The 12,478-nt window shown below is 28.5% G+C and overlaps 1 long non-coding RNA gene across 1 annotated transcript; it reads left to right on the plus strand.

The window, feature by feature from the left end:
- Nucleotides 1-2,724: 2,724 nt before the first annotated feature.
- Nucleotides 2,725-11,783, plus strand: LOC122271929 (uncharacterized). Its single transcript, XR_006226676.2, has 3 exons — nt 2,725-2,802; nt 10,320-10,387; nt 11,457-11,783. It is a non-coding gene; the product is annotated as an uncharacterized lncRNA (long non-coding RNA).
- Nucleotides 11,784-12,478: the final 695 nt, after the last annotated feature.

Below are 12,478 nucleotides of genomic sequence, written 5' to 3' on the forward strand. Positions count from 1 at the left end.
TGGCATTTTTTATGGCAAACCTATGGCACATTTTCCTAAGGGTACATAAAATATAAAGGAACCTAAGTTCCAGAAAACTGCTGTGAAGTTCTTTTTTTTATTCAGTTCAGCAAGAATATTTTTTCTATAATTATTCATGATAATTATTTTTATTTGCATAATCAAAACATTAACTACTTTTTTGTGTTAAGAAATATTTCATAATTATTTTTATTATCAAGCACAATTGTTATAAATTATTTTCTAACCGTAACCCTTCACGCACCACGATCAATTCAAATTGCTTTGAATAGAACTATAACATGACTAATACTATAACTAAAAAGTAAGCAATAGAAAGAAATGAACATTACGAACTTTGAGGTTGCCTAAAAAATACATTACTAGTTTAAAAAATGTCTTGAAATTTAAGCATCATTTATTATTAGTATTATTATTTAAATAAAAACGAAAAAGAATTCTGCACTGAAAAATTTAGTTAAAACAAAAACTTAGTTTAGTTGAATTTAATTGATTAAATTACAATTTATTTAAAGTTTAGATTAATGTAAATTTAGCTTAGTTTAGTTTAGAGTTAAAGCAGAAAATGTTAAATACAACGATATCGAAAAAGAATACAGGATGTTCCGTTATAAGAAACTTAAATATATATATTGTAAGACATTTTCTTGATATTGAATTGTAACAAAATATGCTCATTGGGCATCAAAAATTAATATTTATCTTTGAAAAAAAAACATTATTACAGACGAAGCATTGTCGAGTTTAAGCAGAGAAAATAACAAAATAAAACTTTTGAAAAAAATAATGTTTCTTTCTTCTCTTTTTTCTTCGTATTTAGTTTGAATGTACCTTTTAGTTTAATTTTTAAATAAACTATGCGCATTTTTTGATTTATTCGTATAGACATCCTTGTTTAGTTCATCCCAAACGAGTTCGATAAGATCAGGTGACTGTGGTGACTCCTCAGATTGGAACAAAAAAGTTTAAATAAATTCGTCAGTCCATAACACCCCTTACCACCGTTTTTTAGACAAATTTTTATGATTTTTATTCAAGTGCACTACATTTACTGTTTTCAGCTAAAATAAGTGGTTTCTTTTCCACAAACCTGCAATGGTACACTGTTAGAAATTTCATTCTGAAATTGCTTGAAAATAAACGGCAGCAACCTGTTCATCAAATTAACCTTAAAGTTAATGGTAAAAACATTTTTTATCTTCACGGTTTTTAAACCGTTTACTAGAATGGTTTCAAAACCATAAAAAAGAAATTTATTGGAGTTAGACTTTTCGTTCAAAGGCATATGAGTTAAGGTGAGGTTTATCAAGAGGAAGTATTGCGGTGGTAATATTGGGTCTCTAAACTCTCATTCTGTCTGTCAGGATTTGACAGATTAACCCTCTCTGCTATAGTATGTACCAAGCTGCTCTATTAGGTGGGCATTGTTGATTCGACGAAACTCTGGTTGTTTAACCCCATTAGGTAATAGCAGTAGAAAAACGCTTTTTTTTTGGCAGTTAACAGTTTAAATTATAATTATTATAATTTTATTATTATATTCATAATTATTTGATTGATTTGTTTGAATATAGTAAAAAACTATTAAACAAAATGTTATTTAACCGCTTCGAACCAGAATTTTTGAACAGTGTAGCTGATCTGCCGTTAAGAAATTTCTTGAACAAAAAAATATGGTTGTGTTCAAACATTTGACAAACACTGAGCACTATCATTTTATGCACAAAGAGTACGATTTATCCAATATACCAGAAATAACTATTTTCATACAATTAAGTTTCTTTTTTACTGCTTTAAAACTATTCTAGTTGTAAATGGTTTAAGAACCGTAAAGATAAAAATGTTCTTTTCCATAAATTTTACGGGTTATTGGATGGACAGATTGCTGTCGGTCATTTGACAATAGTAAATTTTAGAATGAAGATTATAACAGTGTAGCATTGCAGGTTTGTGCATACTATTGTGGAAAGGGAACCACTTATGCTGTAAATGAAAGTATACTTTAATAAAAACCATAAAAATTTAAAAGAAACAACAATGATAAGGGGTCTTCTGGACTGCCCAATTTGTTTAAACTTATTTTTTCCAATCGGAGTAGTCAGCACAGTTACTAACTCGTCTGGGATGAACTAAACAAAGATGTCAGAACGAATACCTCAAAAAAAGTACTAGTTTATTTGAAAATTATAAGGTATATTCTAACTAAATACGAAAGCATTTCAGTCCCACTTGATAATTATGTAAAATTTTTAAATAATGGCTAGATTATCTGACTTCATTATAAATTTTCTCGTTCAGCATAATCCCAAAATTATGCCCAAACATTAATGATATTCGCATTTTTATTTATTTCGTATTTCATTTTGAGTCTTTAACATAAGAAAGGGTATAAGTCTAATAAAATTGCATGAATTGTCAAATCGCAAAAAAATAATCTCTTCATTGAAATCAACAAGAGATTATTTTTTTGCAAGCAACGAAAACATTATTATATTCGTATGAGGCGCTTATATAACAATGTTACGAAATTTACTGAAAATCTTGTCATACAATATTCATTGGAGTCTTAGTTTATGTTAGGAGCATTTTTATTTATTTCGTATTTAATTTTGAGTCTTTAGCATAAGAAAGGGTATATGTCTAATTAAATTACATGAATTGTCAAATCTCAAAAAAAATCTCTTGTAATCTCAATAAACGAGGCTGAACAAACACTGACATTAATATAAAACCGCTACTACTCTTGATATTAGATGATCATTTTGGAAGTCTTGCATTTGTGTAAGTACTGTATATTTTCTTAAGGTATATTTTTCATTCTAAGATTTACTTTGAGCATTTTGTCTCTTTAATTTTATAAAGTATTTTAAGTGCCTTTTTCTTCTTCTTCTTCGCAGTTAATACATGATTTTAACTTCTCCGTGTGAAGTATAACAATAAGATATGCATGTTAAATTATTCCATTGCGCATATGGACAATAACAAACCAAAACATCGCATCTAGTTAGTCATTATTTACATCAGAAACCACTAGATATTAAACTAATTAAGACATTTAAGTATCAATATAGATATCTTATTATATTATACATGTTTATGTTTATTATTTTTAATTAAATGATTAATAAAACTGAAAATCACTCAGTTAAAAAGATGATTTTAGTCATTAGATTCCTCATAAGGTAAATCTAGGAGAGTCTTTGCATTGTTCAACAAAATAATAATAATTAAAAAATCAATATTATATACTTATTGCGAATTTTTGTTTCACTTATTTCTGGATCATAAATAATTAATGCAACCACTCATAATACAGAAATAATACTTGTATAACTTATTGTAAAATGGATTTACATAACATTTGAAGTAAATATTATAATTTTTAATTTAATTTTTATTTTATAACAGTATAGAAGCAATTTATATTAATGCATTAAATCATATATGTTGCATTTATATTAATGCAACATGCATAACATAGTAAATTCAATAAAAAGTTTGTAAGAAATTGCATTTTCTACTGTTAATAAATAAGGGTACATGTCTTTATATACCCTTTTAACAATGCTTGTGTTCATTTCCAATCATTAATTTATCTTTAAATGACTTTTTATCCAATACGTACAAGAGATCGGTGAACACAATTCTTTTAGTAATGGTTACAAACATATAGATAAACTTTTGGAATCAGTTACGGACACATGATGCTTAATGCATATTAATCTTTATTTTGATCTCAATCAAAATTTAAGGTGGAAAATTAAATGAGTTTTTAAATAAAATTTCTATAGCTTCGATTAGAGCTAAAAATCCATATTAATTTTCTAATTTTATCTTTTATTTGAACCCACTTATTACTTATTACAAAATTACAAATAATTTGCTACAAAAATTAACATATGTATCATGAATTTATTATTGTTAATTTCATTGAAGTTGTTGAAATATAATAAATATACTTATGTAACAGTCACAATTTCATATATTAATAAAAACTGAAAGTGAACTAAATGTATTACTAAACGAAGCATTTTAAATTTATTTATTTACTGATAATAAGCTTTAAAAAAACTAAAAATTCTACAGTTCCTGTGAAAAGTTTTGGATATGAAACTGAAATCAATTATAACTATAAATTTCATATGAAACCATTTAAATGAGACTAATTTAATTTTTTGTAGCATATAAAAACATGAAAATCTTAATAAACACATGATTCATTGTAAAAAAATCAAAATAAATAGAAACCTGAAAATCATAGTAAGAATGCATTTAAAAATAATAATAATAATTAACTTTTCAATAAATAGCTATGGATTTTTTTTTATAATTTGGTGAGTTTAAAGTAAAATAAAATGTCGAATGATTTTAAAAATCTGTAATGAATCGAATATGTATCAAATCGAAAAAAATTAAATTTTATGTATCAAATTTGTAATTTCCTTTCGTGCATCTGCTCCAAAATGATGAATCCGTACCTACTGTCAGCAGTTGGATAAGTATATTAAATCTTCCAAATTGATATGTGAATGTAAATAGATACAAAAGGACCTGAGTCCAAACTTGATAAAAATTGTCATTTTCTCCTAAATGATATTAATATTTTAGTTTGTTAAAAAATTGATATGATTCATGCAGTAATACAAAAATAAATAAATAATCCAAAGAAACTGAAGTGGTAAGATATTACTTGATAAAAAAATTCCATTCTCTTCAAAATATATACATATTGAAAATAACAGTTGGTATGTTTCAAGTGCTCAAAAACAGACTCCCATTTTCAAGACTTGCCAGATGTGAATGGTACAAACAAAGTGATTTTAAATATAAAACTTTAAGAGGCCAACAAAAAATGAAAAATACAAAGGTGAGAAAGAAAAGTAGAAAAACCTCTGCAGCTAAGAGATAAAAAAATGAAAAAGAGAACAAGAAAAAAACACAGTGGTTGAGAGGGGAATATCTGGGTAAAATGCATTTCCATGCGATATGGAAAGGCTGTCGTTAACAAGGAAATCAGCATTCATATGAATAAAAAAAGATTCCCGAGTATCAATATGAGTTGATGTGACTGAGGTGGAAATAATCTTGTCGAATAGCATTGTCTAATCTGAAATTAAGTCCAAGATTTTAACAATGTGCAGCAATTGATAATTTTTTGAAATCTGTATAACGAATATATCTGTCATATTCTTTAGGTCTAATTTAGCTGTGTTTCACGTACCACACTAATTGTCAGTGCGACTTTGGTCACATCGGAAAAATTAGACGCTTTTTAAAATTTAGATTTAGAGAACACGATAGATATGCCAGCTATCAAGGATTTGAAAAAATTCAAATTGCTGTGCATTGTTGGAATCTTGGGCATAAATTTTGTTCTGACAACGCCAAAATTATTTCCACCCCAGTCACTTCAGTTCATCTTGATATCCTGGAATTTTGTTTTATTCATAGGAATGCTGATTTCCTTGTTAACAACGTTAGTTTCTTGGAAATTCTGCACAGTGCACGGAAATGCAATTTATCTTGATATTCCCCTCAGGACCATTGTGGTTCTTATTGTTCTGTTTTTCATCTTCTTTCTCTATCGACTACTGTTTAATTTTTAAAATTTCGTTTCTCAACTCTATTTTTAAATTTTTTTCTGACTACTTTATATTTTTTATTTCAGTTCACTTCTTTTTCTGTCATTCACGTCAGTCAAATCTGGAAAATGGGCTCTTGGTTTTGAGTGCTTGAAACATTTCGGCTGTTATTTCAATTTGCATTTTCTTGAAGCGAATGGAGTTTTAAATCACATAATATAAATGCAAAATTGTATTTCATGGTTCCGTCATCTAACGATTTAAATAAGATTTAAAAGTAATTTTCCATTTTGTAGGAGTCATTTCACGAATCAAGTTACTAATTTGTTTATAAAATTTCCAGAAGAGGTTAATCAATGAATCGATAATTGAGGGCCTGCAATTTATATGCATCCAGCCGCATCCTTTCCGTCTATTAAGGTTTACTAGAGGTCATTGATCTAGTTACAGTGGTAATTAAAAACCCCAATTCTAATTCAATTCTTTAACTATTATTTAAATAAATATCTAGTTCTCTAATATATATTTGCATGAATTATTAATTAATGACCTAAGAAAATATTTTAAAGTAATTTTTTCATTTAAATTGTTTTTTGAAAAGAAAATTATTTTTCACACAGCTCAATCTCTTAGTCCAGCAGATGTGCCATGCTTAATCTATGTTTCCACTTATTAATACATTTTTAAACTAGGTAAACACACATAAAAGTTTTTCCGTTACTGTGTTATTCAATTTAAAAGCAGAATAATAAAACTGCTGACCAGACTTATAAAAATTCTGTATCTCACAAATAATTTTTCAAGTTTTAACTTGCTATCTATTTATATGTATATAAATTACTAAACATAAAATAAATATATAATAAAGCTGAAAATAGAGTTTTAAAATAAAAGCTGCGCCTTTATAAGGAATCTAGTTATACTATTGTTATACTTTCCCTTCAAACTCTCCTTACAATGCATTTCGTTCGTTTGAGTGACGGAAATCGTGATCTGAGTTAGCTGGTCATCCATTCATTTGACCTGCATTATTTGCTTTTATAACATGACAAAATGCATGAATTTTATTTCTAATACCCATCATTCCTCCAGGTTTAGTTAAAATTAATTACTTTTTATATTTCTAAACATTTGGGGAATTCAAATACTCTTGTCAACTGAAGCTTGCCTAATTAAATTATAATAGTTATCTTGTTTATTAGTTTTTTTCTATATTTTATAAATTTTTTACACAATCAAGCAATTTTCTTCTCTACTTATCTCTTTGGATAGGTCCTGAAAAATCTCTTTCCACAGTATCTGTATTAAAGCTTCTCCGTACTGGTGCAGTTTTTATATGTACTAAATATTTTTTTTGTACTATTGTACCTGTATTAGTACTGACATCTCTAGTAAATGAAACAACAATTTTCATAATTAAACATAAATATACAGTATTTAAGCTATTCACGTGATAATTTTACCATTCACTGTTCACCAGAAAGTCTAAAAATATAGTTCTTATTGCAATACATTTGGTAACAAATACGAATCTAAAAAAAAATATCTATATATAACCAAATAAATGGTATTTATGGCATTCTCTAATATATCACGATAAATTAATAAAATAATCTCCAGACTTATCAATCATTTTAATAACTGTTTGGTAATTTTAACCTTTTGGTGTCTTTGCTTTTTACCATATAGAGAGGCTAATAGTATGTTTGCGATTTATTTAAAATGACAGTTTATTTAAATGGTTTGTGGAAGTTAGATCACTGTTAACTATTTCTTATTCTAATATAATTCCTCAATCATATTTAAGCCAAGAGTTGAAAGAGCAAAAATGAGGGCCTAAAATATTTTATTAAAATGTTATAAAATTACTAATATACACTGCTCAAAACAATTTAAGAATATTGAAGTTGTGGGTTGATATTGCACTTGGAGAATTGTTTGAATGATTGATACATTATCGACAGCCTTAATAGTCTATAGGAGATAAAATTCGCATTTATTTGGCTGAAAAATGGGTGTTATTGAGCATTTGGGTACAAAAAGAAAAAAAAATACACTTTGTCCACTTGAGAAAAAAGAAAAGATGTTTTCTTAAAAAAATAATTTTTAGTATGGGGTATGGGGGATATCCAGCATCATTAAACACATTTGAGGCATCGTGTTAAATAGGTAATTAACGAGAAGCTGAGGTATTCTATTCCACTCCTCCAGAAGAACTCTTTCCAGCTCTTTAAGAGTTTGTAGGGGTGGTAGGCGTCCAGCAATTCCTCTGCCTAGAATATCCCAATCACGCTTGATTGCGTTCATGCCCGGAGAACACACTGGCCAATTTATTCGTAGAAATTCCTTCCTCCAAAAGGAAGTCACTCACCAAGTTAGCCCGATGTAGCCTGCAATTGTCGTCCATTTACATGAAGTCATCTCCAATTGCTGCAGCGTAAGGGACTGCAACAGGTTTCAGGATCTCATTTCTATATCGGCGACCATTCAGAGCTCCATTTCGAATGATAAGGAGATCTGTGCGACCATTATTGGAGGTGACAGCATAGATCATCACCCACCTATCGCTAAATCTTACTCTTTGGAGTATGAACGTAGGATTACTTCGAGTGCCACATTCCCTCCAAATGAAATAATAACGGTTAAATAACGGTCTTTATTGAACGTTGTTGCACGTCTACGTCCTCGCCCTGATCTTCAGCCTACATTTTCAGTCTCCAAAAAACGGTTCCAAATCTCGGAAATCAAACTTTGTGAAACTCTAGTGGCTCCTTCAACTTCGGATTGTGTTAGGCCCCTTCTAACAAGCCAACAACTCTCCAAGCTTCTGATTCGGTTAAAAGACCTCGTTGAGACATCGAAGATGATACTAATTCGTTTAAACGAAACATAAAAAATCGCCATACTACTTATCACACCAATGGTGTTGAATTAATTTTGGTACTATGCTTTAACTGAAAAAACTACGATAGTTAAAATTATTAAGGAAATGATACTAATTCGTTTAGGAGAAACACAAAAAATTGTTATACTATTGTTTACGCTAATAATGCTCAATTAATTTTGGAAGAAATAGTTTAAAATAAAAAAAATACAATGGGCTCTAAAAGGAGAAATTGAATTAGAAATAGAACTAGTTTGTTTAGGAAAGCATAAAAAACCATTATGCTATTATTGACGCAAATGATGCTTTTTTGATTTAAATACTATGCACTACTTGTATTATGATTTAGTAGGTACTAAATATAATCTACAAGATACAACTATTATAATTGGTATCTAAGCTGTACCAATACCGTGCATTACACCACTGAGTTTCCACGTATGTTACTTCTGTTTTACCTAAAGCTATTTAATTTTTTTAGCACTTACTTTACTTATTCTCTCCATGACTTGTGGCATGTGAATAACATAAGGAAACTTTGTTTATTTAGCAATTTAATCCTGTCAGAATCTGCTGATCTAACTTCTGATAAGCTCGCCTAATTCGAAAGGTATATTTTATCCACCCCCGTTCTATTGAATGTTTAACAAGAGACGTCCTTGTTTTTCTTTTAAATCTGGTTTCTTTTCACCTTCTTCTCTTGATGGTATTATTGAGCAGTTCTAACCTTGTTTATTATTGTTAATCCTTGTTACGAACATGACTTTAAGTTATTGTGGCTTTTATATTTCAGTTCCAAGAGAATGTAGTGGGTAGTCTAAAAGAGGGAGTAGATTTAAAATTAAGCGATCTGGATCAAAATTTTTTTATAGAAAATATTTGACTAATTCGGTTCAAATTTCGCACTGTTTCATCAAAAATTGCATTTTTTATTCATAATTTATAGCCAATGATCTACTGTTAAAATATCCTTTTAAGGTAAACTGTTTTACTATCTGAACAACTGTTACAGTGGAACTATGGGAACAGCAAAAAGCTCGGTAATTTTTACCGAAACGCTTGGCAATGAATTTTTAAAATTATCAATACAAGGTTAGAAATTGTGGTAAAATTTATTAAATTTATCTTATGACAACTTAGAGCATAGCATAAATACCCTTTATTTGATTAAAATCAAGCTCAGTTTAGAATTTTTTCTAAATATGGGTAATAACTGATACTTTAAGAATCTCCAGTAAACTGTTGCGGTTAGAGCGAAAAAAATATCAAATGAGTGGTTTAAATAGAGTATATTTTGGTTTTTATTACCATAATTAAGTTTTTTTTCACCAGAAATGTCTTCACACAGCAGGGCTATTGTACAGGAATATTTTCTACATGTGGTAATATGCAACATAACAAAAATATTTACAAAAATTGTCAGAATTTATAAATCGTATCTGTAAAAAACGTTACACCCAATTAACACCCCTGTAGTTCCCTATTCCGCATAAGGAAAGACTATCCGCATGAATAGATTTTTTTTATTTGCAGACATAAAAATCGTGTAAAAAATATTTAGAACTAATTTGTCAATAATATTTTATTTCAGAATTGCTCACAAATAATCAGGTAAAACATTTCTTTAGAGAGAAATAATTTTTATAAACTCAAGTTACAATATTTACGAAAATTATTTTTGTTGGAACAATTATGTTTTTATTATTTTTGATTTTTTTCCTTTCGTCTATTGTTTGAATTTTATGAAAATGTGCCCTTTTTGAGCGAGAATTTTAATAGAAAACCTTATTTTATAATTTCAATTATTTTGATCATGTTTTCTATATTTTCAGTCTAAGAAAAGTAAAAATGAAATTCGCAAGTGCTTTTCTGTTGTTAACTCTTTTGGTAGGAATTTCAGGTTAGTATGAAATATTCTTTAAACATTGTTATTACTTGTTTTGTAGGGACACGATTTTTAATGTATTCAGTGTAATGCAATTAAAATAAATACTAGATATTTAATTCAATTTTTTATAAAATATGTTTAGTACATTGAAATCTAAATTTTTAGCTTAAATAAATTTTAATTAATCAGGCACAAGAAGTTCAATTTCAGTTAGATTAAAAATTCATTTGATAAAAGCTACCAATATACTCTCTTTATTGGTAGGCGAGCTTCTTTCACTTCAAAGAGTGGATCTAACTCTTACCTGGTGCGCAATTATCTTAGCTGCTTAAAGATGCAAGCGAAGATAGCGTTCAAAGAACTTTTTTCTTGTCTTTTCGTTGTAAATTAATCGTTATAAATTAATCTTGGAATCGCTATAAAATAGACCAAATTATTCTGTTTTATATAATGCAGGGTTTGGCATAAAGTCCGATCTTTATAGAAATATTTAGAAACTTTATTCAAAATGTAGAAGATAAGTGTCTATACATAGGTGTTTACTAGTAATTTTTTAGATAGGAAAAAACAAAAATGCTAACAATTATAAGTTTTAGCTTAGAATGGCGAATGTCAGAAACTCCAAATCCTGCTTCGTTGCTTTACGAAATAGAGAGTATTTTAAAGAGGATTACGAGAAAGGTTCCATTCTGTAATTAACAAAACATTTGATGGTTTGTTCTTCGTATCATGAGACTTACATATAAAAAATGTTTTCTTTTCCTCCTTTAAATTTTGATTTGCCTACCTTCTCGCGTTCTGATTTTGTCTTTTTTTTAATATATTTAAATTGGAAAATATTTATATTACGGGTATATTTACAGAACATCCTATTTTAATTTTTCTATAAATTTTGAAATGTTGTATGGATTTTTATAATTCGTTAAATTAAATGTTTTATATTTTTACTGAAGAAATATTTAGTTCCTCAGTAAAACTCTTTCTACTTACTCGAAAAAATTATAACTTTTATTGTACGAAGAAAAATATTTCCACGATGCTGTTTTAATTAATAATTTTTTTTCTGAAATTTTGCATTTAGTTTTTATTGCTGAAGCAGATCCCCACGGCTGTCCTCAAACTCAAAGCTGTATTAGCTATTGTCAGAGCAGAAATTATGATACAGGACGATGCATTTCACAAAAGAAAGGAAGGCGTCAAACATGGAATTGCAAGTGTTCTTAAAAGAATAGGAAATGAAGGATACTAATACCAAGTTCCATTATTCTTATGGTCTTGGACATAAGCACAGTTCTTGTGAAATATTCTGTATGTGTTTCTAATCCTGAATATAAGTCTGAATCTGATTCATTGATGCATCATTCGTAATATGTATCAAAATTAAAAAAAAAGGATGGATGATAAAATACATGTTTGTATTATTTGTTTAAGTCACAACACATGACAATCTTTCAGTGCTTTTAAACATAGTTTCTGTTTTAAGATTTTTTCAAATAGTTTAAGTAGTTCAAATAGTTAGGTTCAAATAGATCATGCAAGCTAGTAGCAAAATTCGTATCGACAAACCACCGTTGGGATTCGAACCTGGTCTTCTCATTGGGAGAGGAATGCTCCATCGCCTGAGCCACCACGGCTCTCTTAAACTTTGTTCAATTAAGTATTATGTCATTACATTCGTAATTTCATAAAAAAAGTTGTTTGAAATTTTCTTAATTTTTTATCGCTTTCGTGGTTTTCAGTTCTTTTTTTTTGACTGACGTACATACTGATATATTTCATGCTTTTACGCGTTTTAACTCCTACTTTCTAATTCGTTAATTGAATTTTAAAATTTCACTTCACATTTTTCACACAAAGATAGCCAGTTTCTTCAGTGTTATGCTTTTAAATATCATTTTTCAGTATTTTGCTCTAAAGAAGAATATTTTGCTCTATCGAAACTTATGTGCAATTTTAACTATTGAAAATTGCTGTGAGAATTGTATTGAGCATATTAATTTAACTTCCCGGAACTGTACAGACACTCACTCACTATGGCTGTTTAAGAATCCTGGTTTGACTCCAATTAGTGACCAAAAGCACCTCTGATGCATTTTTTTTTCA

This window comes from Parasteatoda tepidariorum, chromosome 1, assembly GCF_043381705.1.
Source record: "Parasteatoda tepidariorum isolate YZ-2023 chromosome 1, CAS_Ptep_4.0, whole genome shotgun sequence".
Taxonomy (NCBI): Eukaryota; Metazoa; Arthropoda; class Arachnida; order Araneae; family Theridiidae; genus Parasteatoda; species Parasteatoda tepidariorum.